We start from the raw sequence: 20,288 nt of genomic DNA on the forward strand, positions 1-20,288 counted from the left end.
GCAGCCAGTCAGGATGCTCTCAGTTGTGCCCCTGTAGAAAGTTCGTAGGATTTGGGGCCTCATACCAAACTTCTTTAACCATCTGAGGTGAAAGAGGCGCTGTTGTGCCTTTTTCACTGCACAGCCGGTATGTACAGACGACATGAGATCCTCGGTGATGTCAACCTCAGATCCATTGATGTCAATAGGGGTTAGCCTGTCTCCATTCTTCTTGTAGTCCATAACCAGCTCCTTTGTTTTTGCGTCATTGAGGGAGAGGTTATTTTCTTGACACCACCGTGTCAGGGTGATAACTTCTTCTCTGTAGGCTGCCTCATTATTATTTGAGGTTAGAGTAAGCAGTATAGTGTTGTCAGCAAATTTAATTAGCAGATTGGAGCTGTGGGTGGTGAAACAGTCATGGGTATACAGAGAGTAGAGGAGGGGGCTTAGGAAACAGCCCAAAGGGGCACCAGTGTTGAGGGGCAGAGGTGAGAGAGCCCATTCTTACCACCTGCTGGCAACCTGACAGGATGTCCAGGATCCAGCTACACAAGGCAGGGTGACGGCAACATTGGATTAAATATTCCTGTGCTTCTTGGTTTAGACAATGTACTAGTAGTTGTGTAGTTTTTCATTACTGCCTATTATGTCTGCTGGAGATCAGGGCAGCAGTGTAGGTCTTCCATCTCTGTCTGTCGTTGGCCATCTTCTCCATTGTGCCCTAGGTGTGGTTCATGGAATATCATCGCATGCAGATGTAGAAGAGTTATTCTTTGATGTTTACATAACATTTTGTTTGACCAGTTAGGTTTGTTAGCCCTGAGCAGAACCCCTGAACCTGGAGGACTGGTGGACCACTCTTAGTCTGGTCTCTACCATTTGACCTGTTTGGTATAAGTGACCCTACCAAGAGCCAAAGCATAAAGCCCTAACTCCAGCCAGCATAGCATTGAGACACGCAGACCTCCAAACCATGATAAGGCTATGGCCCCCATGGAGGTGTGTAGCTTTTAGTGTGGTTAAAATACGATGTATTTAAACCTGTTGGGTTTCGCCTTTCAGATGCTCTGTGGGAGATGATGTGCTTTTGGCTAACCAAGATTGTGGCTCAGGTATTTTAGAGTCCGATGGCAAAATGTATTGGTGACAACCATTTGCCAATAGCATTTATTTGCCAATAGCATTAATTTTTTCTGTAGCTACTTCATGCTCCTTAATTGGTATTGGTTTATTATTGTTGCACGTACAGAGATACAATGAAAAGAATTTTTATGCATACTATCCAAACAGATCATTCCGTACATCAAAGTGGTACAAGAGAAAATAATGCAGAATGTGGTGTTACAATCACAGAGAAATGTAATTACAGATGCACGAAGAGCAAGGACCAAGACAGGGTAGATTGGGAGACCTAGAGTTCATTTAGGAGTTTCGCAATAGTGAGGTAAAAATTTCCCTTGAGCTACTGGTACATATTTTAAGACTTTTGTACCTTGTGCTTGAAGGGAGGGGAAGAAGAGAGTGTTAGTTTGGTGGGAGAGGTTCTTGATTATGCTGATTGCTTTCCCAAGGCAGTGTGGTGTAGATGAGTCAGTGGAGGGGAATGATAGTTTCTGCAATAAACTGGTCTGCATTTACAACTCTCTGCAGTTGCTTGTGGTTCTTTGTAGAGCAGTTGCCGTGCTAAACTGTGATGCATTCACATAGCATATTCCTATGGTGTCTCCTGAAATTGGTGGATGTCATCGGGGACATGCCAAATTTCCTCAGCTTTCTGAGGAATTAGAGGTGCTGGTGTTCCTTTCTTGGTTGTGGTGTCGACATGGTTGCACCAGAACAAGTTGCTGGTGTTACTTACACCTAGGAGTTTGAAACTCTCAACCATCTCCACCTCAGCACTGTTGCTACAGACAGGTCTGTACTTTGCCCCTGTATGGTTTACTTGATAATAAAGAATGAACATACAGTACAGTATCATTCTTTGTACTTCTAACAGGGAAGCTGGTACTGAAGTTTCTTCTTAGAACCTTCACAAGCAAACCTTTGTTATCACCTTCAATGGAACTGCTACCTGACACCTTCTGGTTTTGTTAAACCCTCACCCAACCCTGGAGTCTGGAATGTAACTCAGTGCCATGCAAGGACACATTTTGGTAGGCCAGGGATATGTACGAGCAAATGAATTCAGCATCAGATAGTCCTGCTAAAATAGTTCACCTATTGTTGATGTATTTTGATGTCCTCTAATGTCTCTCACTTTCTGAAATGAAGCTCATTGATTTAAGCCATTGGCACTGAGTTATTACAGAGCTGGTATAACCAGATTTTTTCTTGATGCAAGTATTTTGCCAAATAACAGATTACATTGATAAATTTGGGTGTGTCCCAGTCTACATAAAATGATTGATGGCTTATGCCTGTTTATTTGGTTTGACTGAGAACAATGTCTATCATTTCTACTGTGGTGACATTTTTAGAGGGCTTCAAGCTCACAAATAATTGGTCAAAACTTCCTGTGGCTTTACGTGGGTCAAACCATTGTTCTGAGTTGTTCCACAGCAAGTGAACCCAGCTAGGTGTACCCTACAGTATCTGTCAGTAGATTACAAATGTACTGACAGGAAGGAAGCAGTAGGTAAGGCTTGTGCTCCTTGTCCAATCCAATATCTGTAAACACTGGCTCTCCCCTAAGCTGTGTTCCTTCACCTCTGCTGAGTTTGTCCATATGTTCATATTTACTTGTTTGATTGTTATCATTCGCTCATGGCTGTTTGCACTTTCCTCTTGTAAGTTCTTGGTTGCTAAGGTATTCTCTGTTATGGTATTGTACCGTGTGTTATGCTGAGCACCGAACCACAATCAATTCTGCTGTTTCACATACTGGCAGTAAAATAATTCTGATTCCGAACATTGCCATTTTGTTTTGGTCATCAGTTGCTTTTTGCTTGTAAAGCAAAAATTGTGTTGTAAAGGTTGGTGCAATATTTAATGAGTCTAAAGTACAGCAGGAAGTATTGGCTGTGTTAAACAATTGATCATAAAGCAATTTGCAGACATGGATGAAATTATGTAACATATAAAGGAGCATTGAGTAAATGTCCCCTGAGACTGCTGTATCTTCCAACTGTTCCTGATCTCATTCCCACTCTCCTGTTACTATCCCCACACTTCATTCTTTTGCACTTCAAATTTCTGTCAATGTGTTTTGGCTGAGACCCTTCATCAGGACTGGCAAGGAAGAGAGAAGAAGCCAGAATAAGAAAGTGGGGTTGGGGAAGAGGGAGGAGTACCAACTAGCTGGGGAGCTTCTAACCTGGTGTCATGAAATTCACTTCATCTCCCACCTACCCACCTTCCCCCTCACTTGGTCTCACCAGCTTGTGCACCTTCCCCCCCTCCCCCACCACCTTCTTATTCTGTCGTCTTCCCCCTTCCTTTTCAGTCCTGATGAACGGTCTTGGCGCTAAACATTGACAGATTATTCCCCTTCGTAGATGCTGCCTTTTGTTTGTGTTGCTCTGCACTTCCAGCATCTGCAGAATCTCTTGTGCTTATCTTTTAAATAGGAACCCGTTTTCAGTTCACACTGAGTTTAATGAAGGATGTTGTTTAGTTCAGACAGAGTGGGAACACGTCCCACCTGCCTTGTGGTTAGGGTTGGGTTTAACACACCCCTCAGCTTAGTGGCCTCTGGAGTACAGGATATGGTTGGTTGGCAATGGATGACGGTCGTCATCATCACAAGCCTGGGCAGAAGGTATGAAGATCCAGAGGTTCTCAGTCGTCGAGGTCCACCTCTCGGCCTCACTAGTGTAGTCTAAAGGAAAGCTTATAAAGTAATATGTTTGGCACCAGCTTGGCTACAGGAGCTGCAGGAAGGATGTTCAATGACATCCAGCTGCCTTAGGGGCTCCACTTCAGATTGGGTTGCTGTCTGGGTTTACTCCCATAGCCTTCGTCTCTCCCGAGGCTGCCCACAAGGCAGTGGGGCTATTTATACATCGCTGGGGATCTAGTTCATAGTGGGCCTAGTGGATCTAGTGGGCCTGCATGCTGTGTGTGCAGGGGCCAGACTTCCTCCCTGTCCTCTGTAGTTCAGCCTGAGTCCGAAAGGAGTTCAGTTTCTGTGTGTCGCCAGCGAGGAGGTGCAACATGAGGCTTGCTGTTGGAGAGGCAGCGAGAGACTTCCACATTCAGCTCTCCTTTTAGCAAGACTGCTAGCCAGCGGTGGAAGCTGAAAGTGAGAGTGACAAGCACTACCCACTACACTAGTACTGTTTTGATACCAGGAGAAGATATACTGCAGGCTATTCATCATATATGCCTTATAGCAGGGGTTCCTACCATTTTTATGCCACAGATCTATACCATGAAGGATTTTTATGCCACAGATCTATACCATTAAGTAAGGCATCTATGGATCCCAGATTGGGAACCGCTGCCTTATCGTTTTTAGTCAGGCAGGGATGTTTTCTTCTGCGTGAGAATGATACATGTTTAATCTGCCGATATAAGAGGTAATTGCCAACAGGAAGTTCTTTTAAATATTCCTTCGGTTTGGTGCTTTAGACTTCCTGATGACCATAATTCGAGAAAAGACTATTTTTGCATCTGCTTCCAGCCCATTCTTAGCTGAAACACCTTTGAATTGATTCCAGGATTGAATGGCTTATCATATGATGAGTGTTTGATGGATCTGGGCCTGTATTTACTGGAATTCAGAAGCATGAGGGATGACCTCATAGAAACCCGTTGTTGTTGAAAGGCCTCAATTGAGTGGATGTGGAGAGGATATTTCCTCTGGTGGGGGAGCCTTAAGACCAGACGATACAGCCTCGGAATAGAGGAGTGTTCTTTTAGAATAGAGATGAGTCATTTTTTTAGCGAGAGAGTGGTGAATCTGTAGAATTTATTACCACTGGTGGCTGTGGAGGCCAGATCATTTGGGATGTTTTAGACAGAGGTTGATAGATTCTTCACTAGTCAGGGATTGAAGGGCTGCGGGGAGAAGGCAGAAGATTGGTGACGAGAGGGAAAATGGATCAGCCATGATGAAATGGTGAAGCAAACTTGATGAGCCAAATGGCTGAATTCTGCTCGTATATGTTTTGGTCTTATGACCTCTCTCACAAGTTCTTAATATAATTTTTGTCTTTAGGCTAGTCCACTCCATTCTGAGCAAAAGTCTATGGAATACCCACAAAATGCTGGAGGAATTCAGCAGGCCAGGCAGCATCAGTTTTGGGCTGAGACCCTTCAGCGTGACTGGCGATAAAAGATGAAGAGTAGATTTAAAAGGTGGGGGAAGGGGTGAAGTAAAGAGCTGGGAAGTTGATTGGTGAAAGAGATACAGAATTGGAGAAGAGGACAGAAGACCATGAAAGAAAGTAAAGGGGGGGGGGGGAGAAGTACCAGAGGGAAGTGAAGGGCTGGCAAGGAGATAAGGTGAGAGAGGAAAAAGGGAATGGGGAATGGGGAAAGGGAGGGGGACATTACCAGAAATTCGAGAAATCGATGTTCATGCCATCTGTTTGGGGGCTACCCAGGTGGAATATAAGATGTTGTTCCTCCAACCTGAGTGTGGCCTCATCGCGACAGTAGAGGAAGCCATGGATAGACATATCAGAATGAGAATGGGAAGTGGAATTAAAATGGGTGTCCACTGGGAGATCCCGCTTGTTCTGGCGGACAGAGCATAGGCGCACAGCAAAATGTCAGCTGTTTACTCTTTTCCTGCTGAAGGGTTTCAGCCCGAAAATCAACTGTTTACTCTTTTCCATAGATGCTATCTGGCCTGCTGAGTTCCTCCAGCATTTTGTGTGTGTTGCTTGGATTTTCAGCATCTACAGATATTCTCTTGTTTGTTTTCAGAAGTCTATAGATTTGGATTCAGGTTCATTATCACATATACATCAACACATACAGTGAAATGCGTCATTTGCATGAACAACCAACACGCAACCCAAGGATGTGCAGGGGATTTATCCTAATCTAGATTCAGGGGCACAGATATTAAGGCAGGGTTTGAGTTCGATACTAGGGAAGCACTGCCCTTGTGTAAAATACACCAAAACCCTGTCTGCTCTTGCCTGAATGTAAAAATCCAGTGTCCCATGTGATATCTATCCTTCAGTCAGCAGTTTTACAATATTTGTACAATGGGTCTTTGTACGATCTTAGGTGGAGTATTTCCTGTGGATGGTGACTATGATTCAAAAGTTTGCAACTGGTTGTAAAGTATATTGCATTAAAAATGCTAAATTATGTTTTATCACCACATGAAAGTTGCCTCCAAGCCAAAAACCATCTTGATTTGGAAATATATCACCATTCCCTCACCATCCCTGAGTCAATATCCTGGACATTGCTTCCTAACAGCATGGGATACTCACGCTTCAAGGACTGCTGCAGGTCAAGGTGGTGGTGACTTGTCTTCAGTGATTGCAGCCAGTGCTAGACCACACTTAGAATATTGTGTTAGTTCTGGTCACTTCATTATAGGAAAGATGTGGAAGCATTAGCAACGGTGCAGAGGAGATTGACCAGGATGCCACCTGGATTAGAGAGCATGTCTTTCCGAGAATATTTTTAATTTATTTATTTATTGAGGTGCAACCCAAAGTAGGCCTTTTGAGCCACACCGCCCAGCAATCCCCTGATTTAATCCTAACTTAATCACAGGACAATTTACAATGACCAATTAACCTACCAAACGGTATGTCTTTGGACTGTGGGAGGAAACCAGAGCACCCGGAGGAAACCCACGTGGTCAATGGGAGAACATACAAACTCCTTTCAGGCAGTACACACAAAATGTTGGAGGAACTCAACAGGCCAGGCAGCATCTACAAGAAAGAGTACAGTCAACGTGTCCTTACAGGCAGTGGTGGGAATTGAACCCACGTCACCTGTACTGTGAAGCGTTGTGAAACTACTACACTGCCATGCTGCCCCTAAGTGAGTGAGCTAGGGCTTTTCTCTCTAGAGCGAAGGAGGATGAGAGGTGATTTGATAGAGGTGTACAAGATGATAAGAGAGGTTGATCAAGTAGACATCCAGAGGCTTTTTCCTAGGGCAGAGATGGCTCATATGAGAGGTGTCACGTACTCCGTGATGGGAATAAAGATCCAGCAGAGATGGAAAACACTTTGGAGTCCAGTATTGCTATAAACTAACAATATTTATTAGTAACTACACAATACAGTAATATAAATGAAGATAAATCAAACAGGTTAGCAATGATTATATATAAAAGTAAGTGTGGAATATATCTGTATGAAAAAAACAAGCTTCTTTAAGTCTAGGGGTGAAAAGATACAGTCTTACGATGTTGAATAAAGTTCAGTTCAGTTCGTGGTATTTAGTTGAGTAGTGATAGAGAGAGAGAGAGAGTGAGTTGAGTCTTCAGGTGAGCTGATGCCGTCGATCTTCTCGCCGTCCTCCGAAATCCTTTACAAGTCACCGACTGTGACTTTAACCGGGGGACCGGTTTTCCTGTGGTGGAGCTATCACCCCGGCAAGGGTGGACACATAGACAACTCCCCACCAGTCATCCCTTATTCACCGTTGGAATAGCAATTTGGGTCAATCTGCCTGATCGATCCTCCAAAACCCACTTTCTCAGCAGGCACAACAATGCTCATTCAGTGTCCAGATCATGTGTCTGAGGTCTGTATCATCTGACCTCCTATTTGTCTCACAGTACTGAGCATCAATCGTCATTCAAATAATCCCTCCTTCCTTTGTCTGTGAAGAAATGCACAAGCAGGCAGCAAGTCCTTGAAGAAATATCAACAACCTGCTGAAAATCATAACATTGAGTGTCCATTAAATAACATGCCTTCGGTCACCATAGCAACTTTCGAGCTGCTCGGTGCTGTCTCCAACTCCAAACTCAGTAGAAATCCAAAGTTACTTCCAATGCCTTAAAGGGACAGTCCAACCATTAATCTTTATCTGTCTTTCCTTTCCAAACAAACTATCAATGATAAATGTCTCTCTCTGTCTCTCTTCAAACAGTTAATAGGGGCACTCCTGGATCCCCTCACAGAGGTTTTAAGGTGATTGGTGAAAAGTACAGGGGGAGGCAGATACATTAGGGACAGTTAACAGACTCTTAAGCATAGGAACGCGGATGGAAGACTGTGTGGGAAGGAAGGGTTAGATTGACCTCAGAGTAGATTAAAAGGTAGGTGGAAGGGACTGGACTATGCTGTACTGTTTTCCACCTTCTGTTTCTGTTATTCTTTCCCCTGTCCTTCAAAAACCTTCCTCATGCTTATCATTCCCCTCTTTGCCATTTGCAAACTCAGCTTTTACCCTTCCCACTTCTCACATTTTATCTCCGACCTCAGAACTGCAGGTAGTTATGTTGAAGCTTCACATTCATAACTGATCAATGTCAAGAATATTGACTGATCACTGAAATTGACTCATTGTATGGCAAATGTACTTATTCTAAAATGCAGCATCTAAATAATCAAATGCTGATTTTAAACAAATTAGGTACATTAGATTAATTGGGTATGTTGGGAACAAATTAGATAACTTAGATACATTAAGGACTTTTAAGCGACATTTAAATAGGCATAAGAATTTTCAAAGTAAATTTATTGTCAATGTAGATATATGTCACTAATAAAATGAATCTCAGGATTGTATATTGTAACATATATGTACTTTGATAATAAAATGACTTTGAACTTTGAACTATATACATCATTGTCATTGATTGTCTCGCAGACAAACTCAATAAATCCATAGAGTAATAACTAGAACAGAATCAATGAAAGACTGCACCGACTGGGGTGTTTAACCAATGTACACAAGACAATAAACTCTGCAAATACAAAAGTAAAGAAATAATAATAATAATAAATAAGCAATAAGTATCAAGAACGTGAAATGAAGAGTCCTTTCATTGATGGGGCAAGTGAAGTTATCCCCTCTGGTTCAAGAACCTGATGGTTGAGGGGTCATAACCATTCCTGAACATGGTGGTGTGAGTCCTGAGGCTCCTGTACCACCTTCCTGATGGCAGCAGTGAGAAAAGAGCAATGGAGAAATGAGGACAATGGAAGAATATGGACATTGTGTAGGCAGAAGGGATTACTTTAGTTGGCTATTAGATTACTAATTTATTTTGGTCAGCACAACACTCTGGGCCGTAGGACCTGTTGCTGTGATGTACTGTTCTATGTTCTAAATTAACCACTGTTTTCCAATTGCATGCCCATACAACTCCAGGTAGAGAGTAGACAATTGCAAAGGGGATAAATGACATAAAATTTAAATGGGTGAGAAATGTTCCTGATCAGCAGGTACATTGAATACTTGTGGGGGACAACCAGCTACACTTTTCCCCAGTTGAGGCTTGTTGTGAAGCAGTGGGTGAGAAATTGAAAGGAAGAATGGTAGATTTCCTACTTGTAACAAGGTGATAACCATAGACACGAATGGGATATCTGGATAATCAACGTTCACAACTGAATGTGCCTGGGTGTCTAAATTTTTCTGACATCATCAGCAGTTCAAAAAGATGCTCTCCACTTGGAGGGAACCAAAGGATGCCGACCTTACTACAATCCTCAGACCCAAAAAAAAGTTGTTTTGTGAAAAAGAGAATGAATTTGGGAACAATAAGTTTAAGTCTAAAACTAAAATCTTTTCCATTTAAACTTAAATCCATTTGCAAAGGATGAAGGGCACGCTGGCTGTTAGCGGTTGCTTTAGGATGTCAGTTATCGGTTAGTTAAAAATAAGGAGGCTTTACATTCAAAAGAGTTTATGATTTTGTTTAAAATAGCCCATTTAGAAATGTCGGGAACCACAAATTACTACCTAAAATATAAATAGAGGAAGAAAATTGAAAATGAGAACGAAGATATAAAGACAGACTGTAAGTGCTTTTATTGATCTGTAAAACAGAAGAGAAGAGCAAATGTAAGTGTGGGTCTCTTAGAAGTTAAAGTTGGGCTGGTGAGTCCAGAAGTAGGAAGACAGTAGAGTAGAATTCATGACTAATAATCTGGTGGGGGGGGGGCTTCAGACACCTGGATCCTTGGGATCTCTTCCATGTAAGTGGGATCTGTACAAGGAAGACATAGTGATTTAAATGAGGAAGTGGAAGGGTGAGCTAGTCAGTTTGCAGATGACACAAAAGCTGATAGTGTTGAGTATAGCGTAGAAGATTGTCATGGGTTACAACAGGACATTGATAGGATTCCATGCTAGGCTGAGAAGTGGTAGATGGGGTTCAACCCAGAGAAGTATCGTGATTCACTTTGGATGGTCTTCATTAACCTAGACATTGAAATCAAGAGCCACAGGATAATATTGTAGCTCTATAAAACCCTGGTTAGACCACACTTAAATATTGTGTTCAGTTTTGGTTCCCTCATTATAGGAAAGCTGTGGAAGCTTTAGAGAGGGTGCAGAGGAGAGTTAGTCCTGACGAAGGGTCTCGGCCTGAAACGTCGACTGCACCTCTTCCTACAGATGCTGCCTGGCCTGCTGCGTTCACCAGCAACTTTGATGTGTGTTGCTTGAATTTCCAGCATCTGCAGAATTCCTGTTGTTTGCAGAGGAGATTTACCAGATTGCTTCCTGGTTTAGAGAGCACATCTTAAGAGCATAGGTTGAGCGAGACTGGGCTATTCCCTTTGGAGAGAAGGATGAGAGGTGACCTGATAGAGATGTACAAGATGGTAAGAGACAAAGTGACAGCCAGAGACTTTTTCCCAAGACAAAAATGACGAATAATAGAGGGTATAATTTTAAGATGATTGATAAGAAGTATAGGTAAGATGTCAGAAGTAGGTTTTGTGCAGAGAGTTGTAGGTGAGTGTGGCATTAGAGGCAGATCATTAGAGACATTTAAGAAACTCTTAGATAGGCACATGGATGAGAGAAAAATGGAGGGCTATGTGGGAGGGAAGGGTTGGATTGATCTTAGAGGAGTTTAAAAGGCCAGTACAACATGATGGGCAGAAGGGTCCCTACCGTATTGTAATGCTTTATGCTCGTTTGAATGAGGTGAAGGAGTCAGCTTTTTGGCCCCTTAAACCTATTCTTTCATTTAATATTATAGCTGTATTGTAATTGTAAATTTAGCATTCGTATGTACCTGTGAACCCTCACCTATTTCCCTTGCCCTCTATGTGCTGTCTACCTCTGCTTCAAAACTATTACAAGACTGTTCCCACTGTCTTTTAAGGGAGAGTTCCAAAGATTTATGGCTCTCTTGGGAGAAAAAAATGTTCCCTTCAGCTCCTTTCAGAAGGCAGTACATGACTAATAGCATCAGAACACTTTGAAACTATTCTCATTAGGTTGAATCAGTGATTCTATGAGAAGAAAATAACATTTAACAAATTTGTTAGAATTTTGAGAAAGTGAGCAGTGGGATGGATAAAGGGGAACTTGTGACTACAGTGTATTTGCTGCCTTGAGATAGTACCTCCAAATTAGGTCTCATAGTGTCAAGGATATTACCATTGATGGAAGATTGGTCTTCTGCCAGAAAACAAGATAGAACATAGGACACTACAGCACAGTACAGGCCCTTTCAGCCCACAGTGTTGTGCCAACCCTTTAACCTCCTCCAAGATCAGTCTAACTTTTCCTTCCCACGTGACTCTCCATTGTTCTATCATCCATGTGCCATCGTAGATTCAAGAGAAATCAAAGTGGAAGATGTGGGTCTAGTTACTACCTTTAAAAACATTAAAAACGACAGGTACTTAGGAAAGAGGGATGTGGGTCAAATGTAGGCAATGGGATTGGTATAGATAGGGACTTGGGTTAGTATGATGAATTAGGACAAAGGGCCTGTTTCTATGCTATACAATTCTGTGATTTACCTACTTAAGATTACGATTTCATATCTCTTCCTGCAATAGACATAGAAACATAGAAAACCTACAGCACAATACAGGCCCTTCAGCCCACAAAGTTGTGCCGAACATGTCCCTACCTTAGAAATTACTAGGCTTACCCATAGCCCTCTATTTTTCTAAGCGCCATGCGCCTATCCAAAGGTCTCTTAAAAGACCCTATCATATCCGCCTCCACCACCGTTGCCGGCAGCCCGTTCCAAGCACTCACCACTCTCTGCGTAAAAAAAACTTGCCCCTGACATCTCCTCTGTACCTACTCCCAAGCACCTTAAACCTGTGTCCTCTTGTGGCAACCATTTCAGCCCTGGGAAAAAGGCCTCTGACTATCCACACGATCAATGCCTCTCGTCACCTTACACACCTCTATCAGGTCACCTCTCATCCTTTGTCATTCCAAGGAGAAAAGGCCAAGTTCACTCCACCTATTCTCATAAGGCATGCTCCCCAATCCAGGCAACATCCTTGTAAATCTCCTCTGCACCCTTTCAATGGTTTCCACATCCTTCCTGTAGTGAGGCAACCAGAACTGAGCACAGTACTCCAAGTGGGGTCTGACTAGCTTCCTATATAGCTGCAACATTACCTCTCAGCTCCTAAATTCAATTCCACAATTGATGAAGGCCAACACACCGTATTCCTTCTTAACCACAGAGTCAACCTGCACAGCTGATTTGAGCATCCAATGTACTCGGACCCCAAGATCCCTCTGATCCTCCACACTGCCAAGAGTCTTACCATTAATACTATATTCTGCCATCATATTTGATCTACCTAATACATGGAGACCATTCTGCCCCTTGAGATTCAGCTGGGTCTCTGAGTTATCCCATTTCCCCTGCTGTTTTTGTGTAACCTACTCCTGCTCTCACAGACGTCAACACTGATTCTACTACCCTAAGTGCAAGAGATTCTGCAGATGCCTTGGAAGCTATGGAGGCCAGTATTCGCGCTGAAGCTCACTAATGTTATACCTCTCTGCAGCTTACTTCAGTCCTGTACAGTAGCCCCCCACCCATACCAGACAGTGATGCAACCTGTCAGAATGCTCTCACTGTACATCTGCAGAAGTTTTCGAATGTTTTAGGTGACAAACCAAATCTCCTCAAACTCCTGTCTTGCCTTCTTTATAGCTGCATCGCTATAAAGAGTATTCCCTGTTAATTAAGCAAACAGTAGTATATCTCGTATTTGGTGTCTGCTTTGGTTTAACAAGTTGTCAGTCTCGAAATATTCGTCAGTGTCTAAATGTTTGTCAATCATTTACTTTCTGGTTGCCCATTATGCCGCTGACGTTTAGGGCAGCAATGAAGGTCCTCCATCTCTGTCTGTACAGAAGGATTCTTCATTGTTGTTTTCATAACAATTGTTTTTTGATCAGTCGGGGTTGTTCGCTCTGAACTGAACCCCTAAACCTGGAGGTCTGGTGGGCCACTCTTAGCCTGGCTTTTATCCTTTGACCAGTCTAGCATGGGTGACCCTACCAACAGCCAAAGCACGAGGCCCTGACTCCAGTCATCATAGCTCTCCAGGTCATTGAGGCACTCAAGCCTCCAAACCCTACAACAAGGTTGTAGTCCTCTCGGAGAATTTGGATCATTTTCAGATTTATTTATTAAAACATGAACTGCATTGTTTACCAACACAACCTAAAGATGTGGTGGGGGCAGCCCACAAGTGTCGCTACACTTTCCAGCACCAACATAGTATGCCCACAATACTTGGCAGAACAACACAGAGCACAACAAGCAACAAAACAACAACAGCAAAACAAGCCCCGTTCCTCCCACACACCCACTACATGGACAGTCGTCCAACTCCAGGGCAGGTATCTAGTCTCCAGGCTTTATCATTCAAAGATTATTAAAAATGCTTCAGCATTGAAATATCTAAACAGTATCTCCAGAAATCAAAACATGAATGCTAACATTTACCCAAGCTTCTTTCAGCCATTGTCCTTCAGCTAAGATCTGGCTTAGCTTCCACAGGACCCCCATGACTGCTCCCTCTTTGGATCCTTCATTGTAGAGCAGCTGACTAACATTTGTTGGCAAATTAAGACATTTGAGTTTGTGTAAAATGTCCAAAGTTTCTCCTATTTTTTCCAAAAAAAAACTGAGATTTTCCATATCCCCAGTCATCTGAAAATTAGCCAATGTGATTTCCATTCTCCCAATAAACAAAAGTTCAGACGATTACCCAAAATCTAACATAGGAGCATAATAACTTCAGAGACAACATATTTGGTAAAGTAACAAATTGCTTCAAATATGTTTCCTATTTACTTAAAGCATTATCTGAAAACCCTATCTGAGAAAATCTTGCGGAGGAAATAGAGTCTGCATCATACAGAACGAGTAGATCTCTAACTGCATGCAAACCTTGCCTAATACAATTGACTTCAACAGTAAGCTGTAAGTGACACAACATGACACACAATGGAATAGTGTAGCTGTGTAAGCGTGCAATATGAATGGACTATGGATTAGTAAGACACATATAGTGAACCACTTAGAGTAACCAATTAGCAAAATTTGAATTGTACAATGCTTGATTAGTTAAGCTTTGACCAAGCATAAGATAGTTATTTATTTCCATGGGTGTCTGTAGAATTAGAACATGCTGTAGAACACTAGTGACACAGTACAGGCCCTTTAGCCCATGATGTTGTGCTGGCCTTATAACCTATAGTACTGTGCAGGAGTCTGAGGCACGTATATACAGCTTTGGATGCTTAAGGTTTTTGCACAGTACTAAAGTAATTTTATGAATTGCAGTGCACTGCTGCCACAAAAAAAACAAATTTCATGACATGTGGGAGTGATGATAAACCTGATTCTGATAGGGGTCTCTGTTGTGGACTGAGAGTGGGAAGGGGGCAGGGAGAGGGGAATCGTGGTTGGGAAAAGGGGAAGGGAGAGGGGAGGGAGCGGGAAGCATCAGAGAGGCATTCTGTAATGATCAAGTAACCAATTGTTTGGAATCCATTGACATTGCCTGGTGTCTCAGGGCTGGGTATGTCTGCATCCACCCCACCCCCACCCCGGCACTCCTTCTCTGCCACCTGTCCCACACCCCTCCCCGTGGCGCTCCATCCCCACCTTTCCCAACATCCTTTGCTCCCGCCAGATTTACGCACTCACTCTGCTCCACATCGATAAATACAGTACTCTAAGATCACAGGTCCTCTTCTTTTCTATCACCCGTGTACCTATCTAGGAATTATTTAAATATCCCTAATGTATTTGCCTCTACCACCACCCTGGCAGCTCATTCCATGCATCCATGATCCTCTGGGTAAAAAAAACTAAAGGGAATTGAATTGAATTGGCTTTGTTTCTTACATCCCTCATATACATGAGTAAAAATCTTTACGTTATGTCTCCATCTAAATGTGCGATTTATAGTAATCTATAATGAATAGTATGTACAATGACAGTCAATATAACACTGAAATACAATTGTATCAGCATGAATTAATCAGTCTGATGGCCTGGTGGAAGAAGCTATCCCGGAGCCTGTTGGTCCTGGCTTTTATGCTGCGATACCATTTCCCGGATAGTAGCAGCTGGAACAGTTTGTGGTTGGGGTGACTCAAGTCCCCAATGATCCTTCAGGTCCTTTTTACACACCCGTCTTTGTAAATGTCCTGAATAGTGGGAAGTTCACAACTACAGATGCACTGGGCTGTCCGCACCACTCTCTGCAGAGTCCTGTGATTGAGGGAAATGCAGTTCCCATACCAGGCAGTGATGCAGCCAGTCAGGATGCTCTCAATTGTGCCCCTGTAGAAAGTCCTTCAGATTTGGGGGCCCATACCAAACTTCCTCAGCCGTCTGAGGTGAAAGAGGTGCTGTTGTGCTTTTTTCACCACACAGCCGGTATGTACAGATGACGTGAGCTCCTCGGTGATGTGGATGCCGAGGAACTTGAAGCTGTTTACCCTCTCAACCCCAGATCCATTGATGTCAATAGGGGTTAGCCCGTCTCCATTCCTCCTGTAATCCACAACCAGCTCCTTTGTTTTTGCGACATTGAGGGAGAGGTTGTTTTTTTTTTGACACCACTGTGTCAGGGTAATGCTTCTTCTTTGTAGGCTGCCTCGCTATTATTTGAGATAAGGCCAATCAATGTAGTATCATCAGCAAATTTAATTAGCAGATTGGAGCTGTGGGTGGCGATACAGTCATGGTATACAGAGAGTAAAGGGGGGGGGGGCTTAGGACACAGCCCTGAGGGGCTCCTGTGTTGAGGGGCTGAGGTGAGGAAGCCCACTCTTACCAGCTGCTGGCAATCTGCCACCAGTCCACGATCCAGCTACACAAGGCAGGGTGAAGGCTGAGGTCTCTGAGCTTCTTGTTGAGCCTGGACGGAATTATGTTGTTGAATGCTGAATTATAGTCCAAGAACAGCATTCTCAAATAAGCATCTATCTTCTCCAAATGTGTAAGGACAGTATGTGAAGCTATGGCTATTGTGTCATCTATTAATCGGTTGTGTCGGGAGGGAAACTGTAGGGAGTCCAGAGTGGGTGGTAGCATGCTGCATTTGTAGTCCTTGACCAGCCACACTAGACCCCCTACAATTCCTACTGACTTCTACTGTCTTCTGATGTTCTACTGTAGCCACCTGCTTTTCAAAGGCCAAATCACTTCCCTGCTTATCCTGCACAGAGAACTTAGCTGCCAATACCCACTATTTAAGTGGTGGATTCCATTCACCACCCCCCTGCCCCACCTACCAATGAGGAGATGCTTCACTAAGACTTTAAGACATAGGAGCAGGATTAAGCCATTCGAAACAAAGCCAGAATTAAGCCATTTGGCCCATCGAGTCTGCTGCATCATTCCATCATGGCTGATTTAACTCCACTCTCCTGCCTTCTCCCCATAACTCTTGACACCCTGTCTAATCAAGAATCTATCAGCCTCCACTTTAAATATACCCAATGACTTAGTATCTACAGTTGTCTGCAGCATATATTCACCGCCCTCTAGCTAAAGAAATTCCTCCTTATCTCTTATCTGAATGGATGTTCCTCTGTTCTGAGGGTGTGCCTTCTAGTCTCAAACTAGGAAACATCTTTTCCACATCCACTGTCTGGGCCTTTCAATATTCAAGAGGTTTCAATGAGATTCCCCTCATATTTCTAAACTCCCAACGCATACAGGCCCACACCCATCAAATGATCCTCATACATTAACCCTTTCATGCCTGGAATCATTCTTGTGAATCTCTTCTAACCCTCTCCAATGCCAGCACATATTTTCTTAGAAAAGTAGTCCAAAACTGCTCACAATACTCTGTGGTCTAACCAATGCCTTATAAAACATCAGCATCACATCCTTCCTCTTTTATTCAGTCCTTTTGAAATTAACATTAAATTTCGAAACCACTGACTCAACCTACAAATTAACGTTTAGGAAATCTTGCACAACGATTCCCAAGTCCCTTTGCAACTCAGATCTTTGAATTTTTTGCATGTTTATGTAGCCCCTCCCCCCCGGCCAGCCTCAGGGTCGCTCGGCTCGCTGTCGCCTAGGGAAACAGCCCAAGGCCCCGCCAAACTGGGTAATAGTTTGTGTGGATGCTGTGTGATGTACCCCACCCCGCCCAAATAACAGACAATACACCAGATACGATTAAATGATTTACAGTTTATAGATATTATTGGAACTATATAATTAATAGAGAATAAAATATAAAAGGAAAATCAAAGGCGCCACACTTATCAAAGTTCAAGCTCTTCGTGCACAAACAGTTGGAGCTCAGGACCCTTCTTCTTCACCCTGCGACCCCTCGGACCACCTCGACCGGCCGTCTGGGACCAACAACGGTGGTCGACCAGACGCTCCACACGAGTCCGTCTCCGTCTCCTCTCCTTGCCGAATGCCCCGCTCGGGGTCCGACCCCGTTAGCGGACTCACAGCACCTGGTCCATCCTCTGTCTCTCTCTCCCGCCTTCCCCCCCAAAACCCCGCGCATACAATATCTTACAGAAACACCAAAAGAATAACGACTATCGCAATTGGTTCATTCGTCCTCTTATCAATAGATAATCCAAAACAAACTGCTAGCGGGAAGGGCTTTCTCAGCAGTTAACATAAGAAAGAAGCCCTTTCAGTTATAACATAACAAAGAAGCCATTTTAATTAGACTACACAGTGACATAAAAAAAGAAACCCCTTACATCTAAAAAATAATCTACGACTTTATTCCTTCTACCAACGTGCAGACTTGCAGCATACACTTTCCTACACTATATTCCATCTGTCACTTCTTTGCCCATTCTCCCAATCTGTCTGTCCTTATGCAGACTTGCTGCTTCCTCAACACCGTATGCCCATATCTTCATATTGTCCGCAAACTTGGTCACAAAGCCATCAATTCTGTCATCCAGATCATTGACATATAACATGAAATGAAGTGCTCCTAACACTGACCTCTGCGGAACACCACTAGTCACTGGCAGCCAATCAGAAAAGCCCCCCTTTATTCCGACTCTTTGCCTCCTGCCAGTCAGCCAATCTTCTATCGATGCTGGTACGCTTCCTGTAATACCATTGGCTCTTGTTAAGCACCCTCATGAGCAGCATCTTGTTAAAGGCTGCCTGAAAGTCTAAGTAAACAACAGTCACGAACTCTCCTTTGTTGATCTTGCTTGTCATTTCCTCAAAGAATTCCAACGGATTTGTCAGGCAAGATCTCCCCTTAAAGAAAACATCCTGACTTTGGCCTATTTTATCATGTGCCTCCAAGTACCCCGAAACCTCATCCTTAATAATAGACTTCAACATCTTCCCAACCACTGAAGTCGGGCTAACTGGCCTATAATTTTCTTTCTTCTGCCTCCCTCTCTTCTTAAAGAGTGGAGTGACATTTGCAATTTTCAAGTTCTTCCAACCCTTCCAGAACCTAATGAATGTTTATTCCTTTCCATGGAAGACTGTTTATTTCTTTCCATAGATGCTGTCTGACCTGCAGAATTCCTCCAGCATTTTGTGTGTGTTGCCTTGGATTTCCAGCATCTGCTGATTTTCTCATGTTTGATTTTGAAAGGTCACTACTGATGCGTCCACAATCTTTTCAGCTGCCTCTTTCAGAACCCTGGGGTATAGTCCATCTGGTCCAGATGACTTATCTGTCATCCAACCTTCAGCTTCCCAAGAACACTCCCCTTAGTAATAGCAATTATACTCACTTCTGCCCCTTGCCCCTCTCAAGATTCTGACATACTGCTAGTATCTTCCACAGTGAAGATACAAAATATTTATTAAATTCAGCCACAATTTCTTTGTCCCTCATTACTACCTCTCCATGATCATTTCCAGTGGTTTGATAGGCATTCTCACCTCTCTTTTACTCTTTATATATCTGAAAAATCTTTTTGTATCCTCTTTTATGTTATTGGTTAGGTTATCTTCACATGTCATCTTTCTCTCCTTATGGCTTTTAGTTGCTTTTCGTAAGATTGCAACCTTCTAACTTCCCATTAACCTTTTCTATATTATATGCCCTCTCTTTATGGTTGTGTCATCCTCCCTTTGGGATATATCTATCCTGCACCTTCTGAATGTCCTCCAGAAATTCCAGCCATTGCTGTTCTGCCATCATCCCTGCTAGTGACCCCTTCCAATCAACTTTGGCCAGCTCTTCTCTCATGCCTCTGTAATTCCCTTCATTCCACTGGAATCCTGATATATCTGACTTTATCTACCCCCATCATTAGCCTCAGCTAATCAAATGATTGTTCTTGATGATTCCAGCTAACAAAGCAGTTTAAGCACTATTTATTTTAGCGATACAAGTTTAAATCCCCTAAAATATATTTAAAATTCAGAGGTTTTCTATCTTAGAAAAGATTTCCAAATTCTAAAACACAAAGTATTTCCAAAACACAGGTACAGTTTCTTTTAGCTAGAATGATATACCAATGAGTTGCAGATGAACGAGTTGTCTGTCACAAGAATCAAAGAGGAATGGATTCTAGACACCCTTTCTTTCTGTCTGTCTTCTTGCTGTTCCTTGATCATTCCTAACAAGCTTGACTGCTCTCTAACGGTTATATACTGTTTTTTTTTTTTTGCCATTTGGGTGACTTTACACATGTGATATTTTTCCCAATGTCTTTCCACACAAATAGTCTAAAAGTTTGTGTCAGAGCTTCCAGACGTCCAAAATTAATACTGTGAAAGGACATCCTCTGAATGCACAAGTGTTCCAACTATAGATCAGTTATTTGATGTGCTAAGTGATAGTATCAATCTGGTCTGCCAACTTCCTTGAACTAAACAATTTATCCAGTGTTGTCTGGTTCGTGGCAGGCCAATTAAGATAACCCCATTGTCTTACACTGTAACTCTTGAGCAGTCAGCCCAGCATCCTGTTTCAGAGACAGTGTAGTTTGTTTGC

At 42.9% G+C, this 20,288-nt stretch overlaps 1 protein-coding gene and 1 long non-coding RNA gene across 8 annotated transcripts in view; one reads left to right on the plus strand and one right to left on the minus strand.

Annotated features, from left to right (window-relative positions):
• The window catches only part of LOC140210127 (6-phosphofructo-2-kinase/fructose-2,6-bisphosphatase 2-like), a 103,889-nt gene that overhangs the window by 74,058 nt on the left and 9,543 nt on the right, over positions 1-20,288 (plus strand). The gene's annotated exons all lie outside the window — the stretch shown is intronic.
• Positions 7,150-20,288, minus strand: part of LOC140210128 (uncharacterized) — a 35,568-nt gene continuing 22,429 nt past the window's right edge. The window contains exon 4 of the long non-coding RNA XR_011889162.1: positions 7,150-7,783. This is a non-coding gene — a long non-coding RNA (uncharacterized lncRNA). The remainder of the gene's footprint in view (positions 7,784-20,288) is intronic.

This window comes from Mobula birostris, chromosome 14 (genome assembly GCF_030028105.1).
Source record: "Mobula birostris isolate sMobBir1 chromosome 14, sMobBir1.hap1, whole genome shotgun sequence".
Classification (NCBI taxonomy): domain Eukaryota; kingdom Metazoa; phylum Chordata; class Chondrichthyes; order Myliobatiformes; family Myliobatidae; genus Mobula; species Mobula birostris.